We start from the raw sequence: 17,620 nt of genomic DNA, 5'->3' as shown, positions 1-17,620 counted from the left end.
TTATAAAAAAGTGAAGTAATTTTTTTCAGCTCATTTTTCTAGAGTATAAAAAAGGAAAGTTTAATTATAGCAACTGAAAGTTCTCAAATGCGCTATAAAAATAATTTAACATTATATTTATTAATTAGCCTATAGCAACTTAAATATCATATCTTAGAAATCTTTTTCTTTTGTGAATCATTTATTAAAAAGAATTTGAAGCCAAAATTTATTTACTTTTGTAATATCAAGCATAAAAAGTCAAAATTTTTTATTAAAAAAAAAATAAAAAGAATAAATAAATAAAAATTCTAATAAAAAATAAAAAAAAATTTAATTACTATAAAGACTAAAATTACAAAACATTGTAAAACAAAGTAATGTAAGTAATGATAAGCACAAGATAATGCTTTTTCAATGTCTTTACAATTATTTGTAATTATTACAAAATTGATATACTTTTTAGGTTAGAAACTATTAATTATTTACATGTTATTTACGCAATTATGTGTTATTATGGCGATAACAGGCGGCATCTATACAAAATAGAAATGGGTTTTTAAAAATTTTTGTTTCTAAATTGCACAGCTATTAAGACGCATGTACATAAAACAAGAAAGTAAGCAAAAATAATTAAAAAGCCTTAGTATAAAAAGGACGTATTTTTTTAAAAAACACTTAAAAATTTTGAGTTTAATATTTTTAATCATGAAAGTTTATGCAGCTATTATTGTGACAATAACAATAATTGTCAGTATGGTCACTATTGCACAAGCTAATTGTAAGTTATTCATATACTTATATTAATTAACAGCATGTGATTGTTACAGAATTCAATGTTAATTTTTTCGACCACTTTTCTCTTAAAATATTAAATAAATTAAGCTAGTTTTTTGTGAATAACTCTAAAATATCATAAAGAAGGGCAGTGATGTGAAAAAGTTTTAATATTTTTAAAATTATTTATTAAAAAATAACTTTAAAATTATCAGTTCTCAAAATCACTTTTATAATCAATTTCTCGTCTTTTCCGATTTCAAAGTATTTTTTTATAATTTATTTTAGAATTATTAAAACTTTTGCACATCACTGCTCTTCTTTATTATATTTTAGAGTTATTCACAAAAAACTAGCTTAATTTATTTAACATTTTAAGAGAAAAGTGGTCGAAAAAATTAACATTGATTTCTGTAACAGTCACATGCTGTTAAATATACAAATTTAAAAAAAAAACTCTCCTTCTTTCACTTTCATTTGTTTACCTAATAAAAAAGAATTATTTCTCTAAATTAAAATATTTCTCCTTTCTAATTTTAAATTGATAAAAAATATTATATGTTCTTTTTTTTATTTTATAGTAAAGACGAAACGTGATGTATGGATCGGTAATTAATGGAAGGTACAAATTTATTTGCAAAACTGAATAATGTATGCTTAACGCAATAAAAAAATTATTATTATTACTATTACTAGTACTATTATTACTACTACTAAATTCTGACTTCTCGCTCACTTTTTTTCAAATAAAATCAGCAATTTTAAAAATAATGGAACAAAAATTTCTAATTCAAATTTTTTTTTATAAAAATAAAATTTGAATTAGAATATATAGTTTTAATAATATTATAATTCTAATAATCATATATTCTGAGATAGGGAATTCAGAGAAAAGTCAGGAATTTTTATTAAAAGTACTGGAAAAAATGAAATTTTTAGATTTCATAAGAAAATTCTCAATTTTTGTGCCTTTTTTGTTTGATTCTAACTATAAATTACCACGAATTCTAATACAAAACCTTCAATTTTTTCAATTTCTGACAAAAATTTCTTTTTAAATAACTTAAATCTTAAACAACTATCATAAAATAAATAAATTACTTAATGAATAATTTTACTTGAATATTTCAAAATTAATTCAATTTTAAAAGAGTTGCGTTTACAATTTTCATAAATAAATGAACTTCAAACAATTTCAATTTAAAATTTTAGAAAATTTCAATGTTGAATGAATTTAATTAGAAATTTTAATGAACTTAGATTTTTGAAAAATTTTAATAATTCAAATTATTCTGAAATTAGTTATATTTGTCAATATGCATTTAATTAATTATTAAAAATAATGGATTTATAGAAGAATTTTAGTTAAAAACACTAAAAAAATTGAATTTTTAAAAAGTTGCAAGTGATTGCAGAAATTCAATTATTTTCAAAAGTAATAAAATTCTTATCACAAAATTCAATTATGTTCAAAATTTACAAAAAAATCTCTACAAAATCCCAATTATTATCTTTATAAATAAAAAAATTCTCCGAGAAAATTCAATTCTTTCAAAAAATAATTTAATTTTTCACAAGAGTTCAATTATTTAAAAAACTTTTAATAAAATTCAATTCAAGAATTCAATTATTTTAAATACAATTTTAAATAAATTTCAGGGATAATTAAATTATTTAAAAAATTTTTTTTTTAATTTTTCTAAAGAATTCAATATTATCAATAAATAGTACATTTTTATTTCTTTTAAACAATCCTATTAGAGTTTTTTTTAAATAATTACATTTCTTTTTAAAAATTTCATTGAATTTCGTAAAAATAATGTAATTTTTAAAAATAATTTTAATTGAAAATTTTTAAAATAATTGAAATTTACAAAGAATTTTTTTAAAAACATTTCAGAACAATTCAATTGTTTAGAAAAATTTTAATACAATTTTTAAAAATAGTGGAACCTGTCAGAGAAATTTTATTAAAATTATCTTGAATATAATTGAATTTTTCTCCAGGAATTTAATTAAGATTGCATTGAAAATAATTCAATTATTTAAAAACAATTTTAATAAAATTGCACGCAAACATTTAATTATTTTCATAAATAATAAAAATTTTGCCAGGAATTTAAATATTTACAAATTCTTAATAAATTTCTTTTCAATAATTCAATTATTTTCATAAATAATAAAACTCATCGCAGAATTTCAATTATTTTTAATACTATAAACAAATTCCTTGAAAAATGTAACTATTCTAAAAAATTTTACTAAAATTCATCAAAAGAATTCAATTATTTAAAAATTTGTTAATAAAATACTTTATAAGAATTAGAATTTAAAAAACATTCAATTATTTAATAAATAATTTACTTTTGTTTTTAAATAATTGAATTCTCGTAGAATTTTCTAATAAAAATTGATTTGAAAATGAATTTTAGTTTAAATTTTAGATAATGATAGAATATGAAAATAAATTTGAAGAAGTTACAGTAACAATATTCTTATAAAATTATAAAATAATGATATTAACACTCGAATTTCAAATTGAAAATTTTAATTTCTATGGAAAAAAAATAATAATTAAATATTTAAAATATTCAAAAAAGAAATTACTGTTTTCGAATAATTTTACAATTAAAAATATTCGTAAATAAATTTAACATAACATTTTTTTAAATAAAATTTTTTCCTTTATTTTCCAAAAATTCAAAAATTTTCAGTTTCATTTTCAATTAAATTTTCTAATTGACAAACATAATTTATAAACATTTGTTTCCTATGTATTTTTAAAAAACTGAATTTTTTTAAAACAATTGAAATTAAGAAATAGAATTGATGCAAATTATTTCCTTATGAAAATTGAGAATTTTCTACAAAAATATTAAGAAACAGGAATATCTTATGTTTTTCTTTACAAAAGAAAAAAATGAGTTTGTAAACAATATTTTTATTGAGAAATAAAAATTATGCATAAAATGGGTATATTTCCTACTGTTTAATAAAAAATTTTTAACAATTAACAATTTTCTAGTATTTTTTATAAATAAAAAGGAGAATAATTATAATTTAGATCAGTCAAACGAAATTTGTTATAGAAAAAAGCATATAATAACAAACAAAATGGGTATATTTTTTATTTGTTAATCATAATTATTATTAATAATTATTTTTAATTTTTTTTTTGTTATCACCACTTGTTTTACTATTACGACAATAATTACAATATTACAAATAGGTATTTTCTTTTAATATTTTTACTATTGTTATTATTCAAGCTACCTTAGAATCACAACCCTCAGCGACTAAAAAGTAATTTAAAAAAAATTTTTTTTTTCTCAAAGTCATTAAAACGAAAAAATTGTCTATATACAGAGTAGGCGTTTGTGAAGAATATTGTCGGGGCTCCGTCTTTAATTTTTTTTTTTTTTTTTTTTATTCCTGTCATTGTTCTTTGATATTCCTGGAAGAGTTATTCGTTTCCTCGCATATTTACCTATATGTGCCGTGTGTGTACATTGTCAGTGCGTGTGAAGTGCGTCACGTAGGAGAAATGCAGTTAGACGTCCCACACGACACACACGAGGCAGACATGAACCCACAAGAATATTCTGTCATTACGAACAATGGCTTTTCCATGAATATGACACTCGAGTGTTGTTACGATGTCTACAACTTTATGGAAATAGTCAAGAAAAGTCTGACAAATTTTCCTGTTTCAATTTATTTTATTTACTATTTTTTTTATTTTATTTACTATTTTTTTATTTTATTTACTATTTGTTTATTTTCTTTATTAATTTTGTTTATTTATTTTGTTTACTATTTGCTTATTTTATTAACTATTTGTTTATTTTGTTTACCATTTGTTTATTTTGTTTACTATTTGTTTATTTTATTAATTATCACTTATTACTTCAAATTTGATTAATTCAAACGAAAAATAACTATAAAGACGCTCAGTGTCTATAGGAGGGGAGAGAAACGCAGCGATTGGCCCTCCCCCCACCACAGTCACTACACACTGCGCGCGCACTCGAATTCGAAAGAAACAACGCTAAAACCTTCCAATAAAAACTCTAAACCCTAAAACATAATTCATCCCACAGATAAATTTCTTTCTCTACCTGAAAAATTCGATTTCCTCTCCCAAATTTCTACCTACAAAAAAAAAATATTTCAAAACACCAACTAAACAAGGAAATCAATCGTGTTATCTAATAATTATGACAGCGAGGTCTAGTTCATCGCATTAATTCAGAGGAGGGATCGGATTTATTTTATACAATAAGAGGGCGGCATTATAACCTTTCTTTATAATAACAAAACTAGGTCACCTTGCCAGGAGGTTTTGCAATATATCGGATCTAACGAAACTGAAACCGATGCAGCACGACAACACGTGGCTTGAAAATCCGGTTTCAGAAAAAAGAAGCAAAAAAAAAAAAAAAGAAAAAAAATGCAGTCTCAGGGTTGTCTCCAAACTTCCAGGAATCATTCGTTTATAACCATTTACGATTTTAAACGACGAGGTCTGCAATAATTTTTAACACACCAAAAAGAAAGGAGGAGGAGGAGGAGGAGCGCCTCTACCATCCTGAATCTTTTTTTCTTTTTCGCCGCACACAACCCTTCCAACTAATGGACAAGACAACTTAAACTTTAATGATTTAATAAATTATGAAACTACTTAATATTTATCATTTCCGAAAAATTTAGCCAAAAACTTTTTTTCTTCTAATTTTTACTGATAAAACAAATACCTATCTAAGAGTACAGAAAATGTTTTAACTTTCTTATAAATTATTCCTTTTCGTATGCAAAGAAATAAATGATTTCTTTTTATATATGCAAAGAAATAAATTATTTCTTTTCATATGCCAAGAAATAAATATTTCCTTTTCATAAAAATGCAAAGAAATAAATGTTTCCATTATACATATAAAATCAAATTCAAAATTTTGAACTTTATAACTTTAATCGAAATTTTTTTTTTTTTTTTTTCTTGTTCAAAATTTTTAAAGAGAACAATGTCAATAAATACAGCAGTTTATTTACCTTTAGAATTTAAAATGAAGATAAAAAATATATGGGAATTATAGTTCCATTTAAGGTAAATCGTGTTCTACTTGTCAAAACCCTACGTGAGAATAAGCTGAACCGTTTATTTCAAACGTGTCTATATTTCTTGTTAACATTCTTCGCAGACTTTTAGAAAACTAGTTCGTGGGCACCAGGAAATTTTATACATCAGGTTAAACAAGCATTTCAATTATGCAATTTCTTAAATAAAATAATCGACATAAAATTGTCATAACTTCTGGTCAAATTTTTTTCTTTTTTCCCTCAATTTTTCTTTTTTTCATTATGTACAACCGCACTTTTCTTTTTCAAATTACATTTCTCTATTATATATTAAAATTATCCAGTCAAAATTTCATTTATTTCATCATATTTCCATGGCACTCATATTTAATTTATTAAATTTTATAATAATAAAAAAAATGATACTATTTTTAACAACAATAACAACAACAACAATAATAATAATAATAATAATAAGATTTGGTGTTATTTATTATAGTAATTATTATATAATGATTATAAGGCTTTTATTAATTATCATATGACAATAACAATTAATTATATTTATGATAGTAATTAATTATTATTTTTATTTATTAATTATATATCATTAAAATTTTACTAAATATATTTTTTCAACTTTTTTAATTACGTAAATAATTTTAATTATTTTACCAGTAAATAATAGTAATTATTTTCTATTTTTTAATAGTAATTTTTTTTTAATTTTAATTTCTTTTTTATAACTAAAGAAAACAAAGTATCTAAATAATTAGACATTTTTTTATAATAACCTATTGATTGTTATGTAAAAAACAATGAGTGCATTTAAATATTATCGTTATAGATAAATAAACACAAACAACTAAAAATAAACAAATGAATACAAACTGATAAAAATAAAAAAAATAAATAAAAACAGATAAAAATAAATAAATACAAACAGATGAAAATAAACAAATAAATACAAGCAGATAAAAATAAACAAATAATTAAAAAAATATTTTCCTTTGAATTATACGATTACGATGCCAGAAAAGAAGACAAATAATATAACTAATTAATAATTCTACAGGTAATTTACATAAAAAACCCCCCACACATTTTTCACATTAAATCTGTCAACATTTTAAAGGAAATGTGTAAAAGTTAAAATTACCCACGTTTATTGGAGAAAATAGAATTCTGAAATAATAATGAATCATTTCGTCACCTTCTTCAAAGCGATCTTATGTTACTTAATGTTTATTGCACAATAATAAAACATTGTACAAGAGAAAATTTTTTTTTCCTTTATAACAAATTTTTTTTTCTATATCGTTCACGTTGATATTTCCTTCGTGGGCATTTGATAAACTCAAGGACAATTAAATTGATTCAAAAGTCAATGACCTGGGAATTATTTCTCATACAAAAATATTTTCAATCAAAAAAAGTATGAGAATTACTTGCGAATTTTAATTTTTCAATTTAATTTAATTTCTAAATACAAATTTAATTGAAAATAAAACTGTAGTTCAATTAAACTTTATAAATAAAGTAATTTTTTTGTTATACATTTTTCGAGGAATTCGATTAAAATTATTGTATTAATAACAAAAATAATTTTTGTTTTTTATTTTTTCATAAATTAATAAATTTCCTGTTCATAAATTTTCCATAAATTAATAAATATAACAAAAAACAAATAAATTTATATATTTATTTTATCTATAATTCCTTTGTTTTCTAATATTTACTTATCTTTATGTTTTTTCTGTTGATAATAACTTGTTTCGAAATATAAATAAAGCTCAAGGTTAGAATTATTAAAATGTGAGTATAAAAAGGGAAAAATTGTTTTTCTTTTACCAATATTCTGCAAAGTTTTAAATTAAACAGAACGAAAATGAAACTTTATTCAACACTTCTCGTGGCAACAATTTTAATTGTTTGTTGGGCAACTGTCGGAGAAGCCCGTCTTGTCGGTCTAATAAGTAAGAAAAAACATCTTTTCTTCTTTTTTTAATTATAAAATTAATAATTTTCGTTTTCGTATAAGAATTTTAAAAAAAAATAATTTTTTTGGTATAATTAAAAAAATTTATAAAAGAAAAAAATTCCACAAGTTTCTTCTTTTAACAAATCAAATTTAATGAAAATATAAAAATTTCCTCTACATTTTTCACGAATAAGCAAACAATTTTTTTCAGACAGAAATAAACGTGAAAAGCCAAGATAAAAAGTAATGCAAACAAATATTTTTCAAATTAAAAAAACGTAATAAATAAAATGATAATTTAAATTTAATTTAAATTTAATTAATTTTTAATAAAATGATAATTGAATTAAATTACTATTATAATTAAAACTATTAAATTCATTGAATTTTAATTTAAAATTTTATGACTTTCTTCTTTTCTGCAAAAAAAAAACTATCAAAATGATTTATTCACAAATAAATCAGAAAAAGTTAATAGAACAAAAAATTAAGTCAAATAAAGTTTGTACTAAGATAAAAAAAAATTTTAAAAAAAATTTAAAAAAAAAAAAAAAAAAAAAAAAAAAAATTTAAAATTTAAAAATTTTCTATTTCAGATAGGAACAAGCGTGAAGGGCCAGCATAAAAAGTAATGCAAACAAATATTTCAAATTCTAAAAAAAAATCTAATTCTTGTAAAATGAAAACAAAATAAATTGAATATTGAATAAAATTATTCTTAACTGATAATCTAATTGATTAAATTTTAATTTTAAAAGATGAAACTTTTTTCTTTTCTTAAAAAAAAACCTGTCAAAAATTTGTAAATACAAATAAATTAGAAAAAGTTTGTAAAAAAAATAGAGTTTGTACTAATATAAAAAATTTACTATTTCAGATAGGCACAAACGTGCTGCGCCGTATAAAAATTAATTCATTCAAGTAATTCGAATCCTAAAGAAGAATTTAATTTTTGTAAGATGAAAACAAAATAAATAAAATCTGAATATTAATTGAGTCTCATTTTAAAAATTAAAAAAAAATTTTTTTTTTCTTAATTTTTTAATTATGAAACAAAAAAAATTCGGTCAATCTTATTGAAAGATTTAATTTTCCTCACGATGATAATGAAAAAATTTCTTTCCGCCCAATTTGAACTACTTTCCCTACTTAAATATTAATTTATCAAATCAATTTACATTTTCTTTGCATGATTTATAAGTTTTATGAAATTCTTTGAAATTCTTTAGTCATTCTAGTTCAAGATATACTCTCTTTAATGAAAAGAAAGTATAATGAATTTATCAATATTGCGTCAAAGTAAAAATTTATTATTGTAATGTTAAGGCTTTAAATGAAATAAATTCTTCCATTTACGGTGCATCTATTTCAAAATCAAAGGGAGATTAATTTCCAAAATGAAACTTTTTATTACTATAGCTTAATAAGGTCAAAATTTCTTTTCAATATAATAATTAAATTCAGTAGGATTTTTATTACCATATTTATTAACTTATTATTTATTTTTATTAACTTATTTCCTAAACGAAATAAACGTCATTTTGTGAAAAAAGGGAATAAAGTGATTTTTACTATACTGTCATTGTAAAATCTAAACTTTCCGAAATTTCTGTCTCGTTCGGCAGAAAATACGACAAATTTCGTAAATTCTAAAATTTAATTCGAAAACAGTAAAAATTATATAACGAAAGTTTTAACCAAAGAAAAAATAAAAAATTCAAAAGCTATGAAATTTAAATTTTAGAGACTATTTTCTTAAATCAACTTTCACTCGGAAAGCTTTAACTTTCGAATTTTTAATCAATAAACTATATAAAAACGAAGAAATTAAAAAATTTAGCTGTAACTTTAAAATATAAAATATTTAACTTTTATTTTCATTTATTTTAACTTAAAACCTTATATCAAGATTATTTATTATTCCTTCCATTTTAACAACGAATTTATTTTTTACTAATAGAAATAAAATTTTTCAAAAACTAACTCAAAATATTTTCCGAAAAAAAAAAAAATTTTTGAAACGAGATTGTTTCATCTGAATGGAAATTTTAATGATTATCTCTCAATTAATGTTTATAAAATTGCCGTGTATATACTGGAAGATACATTACAATCTTATGCAAGAAACTTCATATATATATGCGTATTTGTCGCATAACACACTCGCTTTGGCATTCACTTTAAGGTTAAACTCCTGTGACATTTTGGATGACTTTCACCCGAGAGCCTGCTTTCTTCGTTGTGTTTTCGTTTCGATTTCATTCGACACGAGAGTGAGCAGGGTGCGGTCTTTAGCACTTATTATTGCATTTATTAGACTATATTTATATATCTATATACACTGGTGAACAAATAAACGAAGCTACTCTATTTTTACGATTCAAAAACAATGACTACAATTATTATTATTATTATTATTATTATTATTATTATTATTATTATTATTATTATTATTATTATTATCATTATTATTATTCTTACTATCCAATTCTTTGCAGAGTATGCGATTATTGACCGTGACATAAATTATCCCCAAAGAATAATTTCCGAAACAAAAGGAAAAAAATTAAACATTTGTTTTCGATTAAACGAAAATTGTATTTTTGACTTTTGAGAAGAATAATATTTATAATCAGGAAGAATTCAGTAATTTTCATTTAGATAATCAACCAAAATAAAATTTTTTTTTTATTAATTCTTATTTTATTAACTTATTTTTATTATTAGTTAACAACACTATTATTTCATTGAATGTATTTTAATTATAATTGAAAATAAATATTTTAGTAAATTTTTATTTTATTAATTATCGTTATTATTATTTAAACAACATTATTATTTCATTAAATGTATTTTAATTACCAGCAGCAACAATTCGTGCGCTAAAGCGCGCGGCTAACTTCTTACTACCTTTTTTTAAAATAAAATTAGCAATTTTAAAAATAGAATTTCAAAATTTTCTAATTTAAATTTTTGTTGAAAACAATAAACAAAATTCAATTTTGGAAAAATTACAAATGCAGAAATTCAATTATTTTCAAAAAAAAAAAAAAATTCTTATAAAATTCAACTATGTTCAAAATTTACAAAAAATTCTTGTAATTATCCCAATTATCTTTATAAATAACAAAATTCTTCTCCAAAGTTCAATTATTTTCATAAAAAAAAAAAAAATGTCAAAAAAAATTCTTGTCTTAATTTCAATTATTTTCAAAAATAAAATGCTATTTTATAATTTCAATGATTTTCAATATCTACTATTTTAATAAAATTTCACAAAAAGAATTCAATTATTAAAAAAAAATTTTTAATAGAATTTTATGCAAACATTTAATTATTTTTAAAAATAATAAAAATTTCACAGGAATTCAATTATTTTCCAAAATAATAATTTTTTTTAAGCAATTCAATTATTATTTTTATGAAAAATAATTTAAAATTCTCGAAAATAATTGAGAAGAATTTAAGAAAAATCTTTTTAAAGAAATGATTTTTTGCAAAAAATTTTATGAATAGTGTGTTTTAAATAATTAAATTTCTTTGAAAATTGTATATTATTTTAAGAATAGTTGCATTTTTCGCGGAATTCTTATAAAATTGTATTAAAAATAATTGAATTTCTGCGATGAATTTTCTTATTTATGAAAAAAATTGAATTTTTGTAAAGAATTTTAGTAGGATTTTTAAAAAAATAATTCAATTCCCCAGAAGAATTTTATTATTTTTAAAAATAATTGCGTTTAAGCGGAATTAATTTAAAATTATATTAAAAATAATTGAATTTTTGTCACCGAACTTTAATAAAGTGATCAAAATAATTGCATTCTTGAGAAGAATTTAAAAAAAATCTTTGGAAAAAAATGATTTTTTGCAAAAAATTTTATAAAAATTGTGTTTTAAATAATTTAATTACTTTGAAAATTGTATATTATTTATGAAAAGAATTAAATTCTTTCAAAAAATTTTATTAAAATTATATTGAAAACAATTCAATTATTATAAAGAATTTAAAATTTTTACAAATAATTGAATATTCTTTCAAAGAATTTTATTAAAATTTTTAAGAACAGTTGCATTTTTTTCGAAATTTATTTAAAATTGTATTAAAAATAATTGAATTCCTGCGATGAATTTTATTATTTATAAAAATAATTAAATTTTTTCAAAGAATTTTATTATTTTTAAAAATAATTGAAATCTTGTGAAATTTATTAATTTTTTTTAAATAATTGAAATCTTGCGAAGAATTTTATAAAAATTTCTGAAAATAATTGAATTTCTGCGAATAATTTTACTATCCGTTAAGATAATTGAATTTTTCTGAACAATTTTACTAAAATTTTTAAAAAATAATTAAATTCCTCAGAAGAATTTTATTATTTTTAAAAATAATTAAATTCTTGGGAAGTTTATTAATTTTTTTTTAAATAATTGAATTCTTTTATAAAAATTTTATAAAAATTTCTTAAAATAATTGAATTTCTGCGAATAATTTTACAATACGTTAAGTTTATTAAAATTTTTTAAAATAATTGAATTCCTGAGAAGAATTTTTTTATTTATGAAAATAATTGAATGTTTGCAAAGAATTTTATAAACAATTTTTTTTTTCAATTATTCAATTCTTTTGTGAAATTTTTTATTGAAATAGTAGATATTAAAAATCATTGAATTACGAAAAATATGTGAAAATAATTGAATCGTTTTAACGAATTTTATTAAAAATTTTTGTATTTTTTCCAATATCTTTATTAAAATCTTTTTAATGACTTTTTGTAGCTACGATAATTAATAAGTATGGAATTTAAAAAACAAAAAAAAATTATATTCCATTTTAAACAACTTTAATTTTGATTAATTGTTTAATTAACTAAACTAAATAATTAAAAGATAAAAAATATATAAATAATAAAAAGTAAGAACAATAAATAAAATAAACAAAAAAAATAAGAAAAAGTAAAACTAATAAACAAAAAAAATAATTTTACTAATAATTATCATTTCGAAAATAAAGAAGCGAACGAAAAACAAAAATTTTTCGAAATTTGGAACTCTCAAAGAAATCCAAACTATCCGTATATATAATTTTATATATATACAAATACAAAAGTTATACATTTTAATGCGTTAACTTTCCCCCGAGAAATTTGATACTTTCTCGCATTTGCAGCAAGACTGGACCAATAAGACAAACGCCAGATATCTAATTCCTGTCATAAAATTGATAATTAATCAATTTTTTAATTACATCCCTAAAGAAAAATAATTTCTCCTTTCATCAACAATGTAGAAATATTTTTCTCTTTCTAAACACAAAAATAAAAGGAAAAAAATTATTGCCAATGACAATAATTAGAGAAGAAGAAAAAAAAATTTTCAATTAAATTACAAACGGGAAAGAGATAAGAAAAAATTTGTGGCATTTGAGAAAAGTTGGTTGTACCTGAATTTATAATTATGTGGGAAGGAAAGAGATGAGAGGACTCATGGACCGGAATGCGGCATCAGCATCCAAGGAGAACCACTTTGGTACTGCACCCTAGAAATTCGCGTTCTCGCACTTCTATTCGACACGAAATGTTCGCGTGCACTCTCCGCGGGTGTGTTTGTTCATATGTAAATTTTTCACACAATTATAGTTACTGTAGATAAATTTATTCAAATCAAAAACTATAAATAAACTTGTTTAACAAACAAAAAGTTGGAAATTATTAAAATAAATTTAGACTAATGGTAAAAAAACAGGGAATTAGATTTTTCCTCTCAATGGGATTCTATAAAAAAAATCGATCAGTCGTAGAGTTGAAATTTGTTTCAAATAGAGTAAATTTTCACTCCGGTAACTTTAACTCCTTGTTTACATTGCAATTGTGAAATAATTCACTAGGAAGTTAAAAATTAAATCTTCTTTCACTCTAGATTTTTTTATTTTCCTTGATAATTAACTCCAGAAACTACTCCGGATGTAATTAATTACTGAAACTTTATACAGCGTATGATAATCAATTTACTAAATTTACTACATTATTTTATTAAATTACTGTAAACACTGTAAAAAATTTAGGAAGTTGACGATCACTGAAGTTGGGAGTGAAATTTTTCGAGATAAAAATCAACTCCAAAAGGGAGTTAATTTAATAATTAAATTAATAACTCCAAAAGAGAGTTAATTATTAAATTAACTCCCTTTTGGAGTTGATTCTTATTTTTACCGTGTAAATTTTAACTCCCTTTGCTTTAACTCCCAAATGGGTGCGACTTTTATAGAATCCCCTGGGGAGTTAAAATTTAATTCCTTTTTTTTTTAAAGTGTAATATAATCAAAATAATTACAAGGAATCAATTAATTTCCTAAATAAAAAATTTAGAAAGTTTTTCGATTTGAAAATCTACTCCAAAATGTAAATAAATGAGTAAAACAAAGAGTTTAGCATTAACTCTCTTGGAAATTATTTTCGCATTTACATTTAGTAAGGGAGTAAATGTAGAGGAATAAAATTTCAACTCCATCAATTCTACTACTGTTTATTTAACGATTTCTTCATGTTTTTATAATAATTAAAGATAACCCAGAGATACAATTATTATTTTATATAAAAATATTTTTACTCTAAATTCTTCGAAATTGTTTCCATCATTGAAATTCAATTATCGTTTTCTAGAATTTTTAACAAAAATTCTTCTTTAAATCAATTATTAGAAATTTAATTATTTCAAGAAAAATTGATAAAATTCATCAAAAATTCATTATTTTTGAAAATAATAAAATTTCCACAAAAACTCAATTAATTTAGAGTAGCATTTGCGAAAAAAATTCGAAAAAATCAATTATTTAACAAAATTTTTATACAATTCTTCACAATAATTCAAATACTTTCACTAATAATAACCTTTTTTCATTGAAATTCGATTTTTAAAAAAATTTTTTGATAAAATTCTAAGAAAGAATTCAAATATTTTCATAAATAATAAAACTCATCGAAGAATTTCAATTATTTTTAATACTATTTTATATTAATTAATCGAAAAATTTAATTATTTACACAATTAAAATTTTCATAATATTTATTATATATATCGAAAAAATTAATTATTTTCAACAATTTTGATAAAATTCTTTACAAGAAATCAATTTTTTTTCCAATATAATTATAATTAATATTCGCAATTATTATCTAAAATTTTAAACAAAATTCATTTTTAAATCAATTTTTAATAGAAAATTCTACGAGAATTCAATTATTTAAATAAAAAAATAAATAATTTATTCAATAATTGAATGTTTGTTAAAATTTAATTTTAACGAATGATCTTATTAACAACTTTTGAAAATAATTAATTTCTTTTAAGGAATTTAATTAAAATTTTACTGAAATTATATAAATTAAATTATATTAAAGAATTTTATTAAAATTTTTAAAAATAATTGAATTCTTGACAAGAAGAATTTAAATAATAATTTATGAAAATATTTGAATTCATGCGAATAATTTTATAAAATTTTGTTTAAATAATTGAAATTTTGACAAGAAGTTTATTAAAATTTCTGACAATAAATTGGATTCTTGAGAAGAATTTCGCTACCTATTTATAAAGATAATTCAATTCTTGACAAGAAATTTTAAAAAATTTTGAAAATAATTGATTTCCTGCGACGAATTAAAAGTTATTTTTACGAAAATAATTGAATTATTACAACAAATTTTATTATTTTATTGAATAATTGAATCTTTCTTAAAATTGAATTCTCTCGTCAAGTTTTAATAAAATTTTTAAGAATACCTGATAATTGAATTTTTCGAGGAATTTATTTAAAATTGTATTAAAAATATTTGGACTTTTGCGATCAAAATAATTGAATTCCAAAATGAAATTTTATTATTTATGAAAATAATTGAATGTTTTCGTAGAATTGTATCAACATTTTTTTTTTTCAATAATTAAGTTTGTTGATAAATTTCATGAAAATATTAAATATTAAAAATCATTGCATTTCGAAAAATTTTTAAAATACAAAGAATTTTGTTTAAATTTTTGAAAATAGTTGAATTTTTGTTGAAAAACTTTGCTACATATTTATAAAGATAATTGAATTCTTCACGAGATATTCTTTAAAATTTTCTAAAATAATTGAATTTCTTCGAAGAATTTCATTACTTTTGAAAATAATTGAATTCTTGTGATGAATATTGTGATTTATCAAAATAATTGAATTTTGGAAAAGAATTTTATTAAAATTCCTTAAAATAATTGATTTTATGCGGAAAATAATTTTTGCTTTTTTGCAAAGAATTTTTTTTAAATTCCTAAAAATAATTGAATTTTTGTTGAAAAATTTTGCTATTTATAAAGATAATTGAATTATTCTTCACGAGATATTCTTCAAAAATTTTTAATCTAATTGTTAATTGAATTTTATCGATGAATTTTAAATATTACCTTTAAAAATAATTGAATTCTTGTGATGAATATTGTTATTTATAAAAATAATTGAATGTTGCAAAGAATTTTTTTTAAATTCCTAAAAATAATTGAATTTTTGTGAAAAATTTTCTTATTTATCAAGATAATAAATTGTGTTAAAACTTTGGAAATAATTAAATAATATTAAAAAATTCATTCTGGTCAGAAATAGAAAAAAAATTTTGAAGGTTTTGTATTAGAATTCGTGGTCGTTTCATAGTTTATGAGTCAAATAAAAAAGATACTAAAAAATTTAGAATTTTCTTATAAATTCTAAAAATTTAATTTTTTTCAGTTCATTTAATAAAAAAACCTTACTTTTTCTTGATTTCCTTGACAAATTCTACTTTCCCTGACTTTTCCCTAAATTCCCTGATTTTCCTGACCTGTGACAACCCTTCATAATTTATATATATTTATTATATTAAACATATAAAGAATCTAATGCAAAAATAAATGTAAAAAATAATAAGTAAATATAAAAAAGCAAAAAAAAATATTAAAAAGTAAAAAAATGAATTAAAAACAGTAAAATACCTAAAATTTTAATTCCGCTACTATTTCTCACGAGGTGCAATATTTTTATTCGCCTTTAAAAATTTTTCTTTTCACCAACGATCGCATAAATTACAAACTACTTATATTTCGATTCTGTTTACAGAACAACATTATACACTTGTCATCGAGATATTATTTATTAATTCCTGCAATATGAATATCGTTTATAAAACTTGTAAGTCAAGGAGTATCTTGAGATCAATATTGCTACTTTTCCGTGAGAAAATGCAAAAGAGAGAGAGAGAGAGGGAAAGAGAGATAAAAAATGGAGGGAGAATCTAATTAATGTAGCGTGGTTATTTAATACACAAATGTCTATTAAATCACCTCGTTGATCGTCTGATGTGTCGCTTGACATTTATTAGCCGTTAGTCTTCGACAATTGCTAATACAATATGCTATATGCAATACCTACGTTCAAAAGAGTTAAAATACACATTGTAAGAAAAGTTGATTGCATCACAATTTACCGGGTCAAAGAACTTATTGTCTACAAAGATTCTATTATGTTTCTCTCTACAAACATTTATAGTCTGTTATTTATCTTCTACATCTTCTGTACTTATTTTTTTTCAATTTTATTTACAACTTTATAAACACACCCAGAAAAAAAAGTGATATTTAAAAAAAATTACCATAAAGAAAATAACGTTTTGTAATTATAAATATAATTGTTTTATATTAATAATTAATAATTATTATAATAATAATAATAACTAATTAATACTTATATTATACTGCTATTAACATAATTCTCTAAGTTCTAATTAGTAAAAATATTTACTA

At 20.6% G+C, this 17,620-nt stretch overlaps 1 long non-coding RNA gene across 1 annotated transcript; it reads left to right on the top strand.

Moving 5' to 3' along the window:
* Positions 1-7,664: 7,664 nt before the first annotated feature.
* On the top strand, positions 7,665-8,805 carry LOC122507923. The gene is made up of 3 exons (XR_006302179.1): positions 7,665-7,808; positions 8,410-8,441; positions 8,691-8,805. It is a non-coding gene; the product is annotated as an uncharacterized LOC122507923 (long non-coding RNA).
* Positions 8,806-17,620: the final 8,815 nt, after the last annotated feature.

This window comes from Leptopilina heterotoma, unplaced genomic scaffold (genome assembly GCF_015476425.1).
Source record: "Leptopilina heterotoma isolate Lh14 unplaced genomic scaffold, ASM1547642v1 Lhet_52, whole genome shotgun sequence".
In the NCBI taxonomy this organism is placed as follows: domain Eukaryota; kingdom Metazoa; phylum Arthropoda; class Insecta; order Hymenoptera; family Figitidae; genus Leptopilina; species Leptopilina heterotoma.
This window is presented reverse-complemented; position numbering and strand designations above follow the sequence as displayed.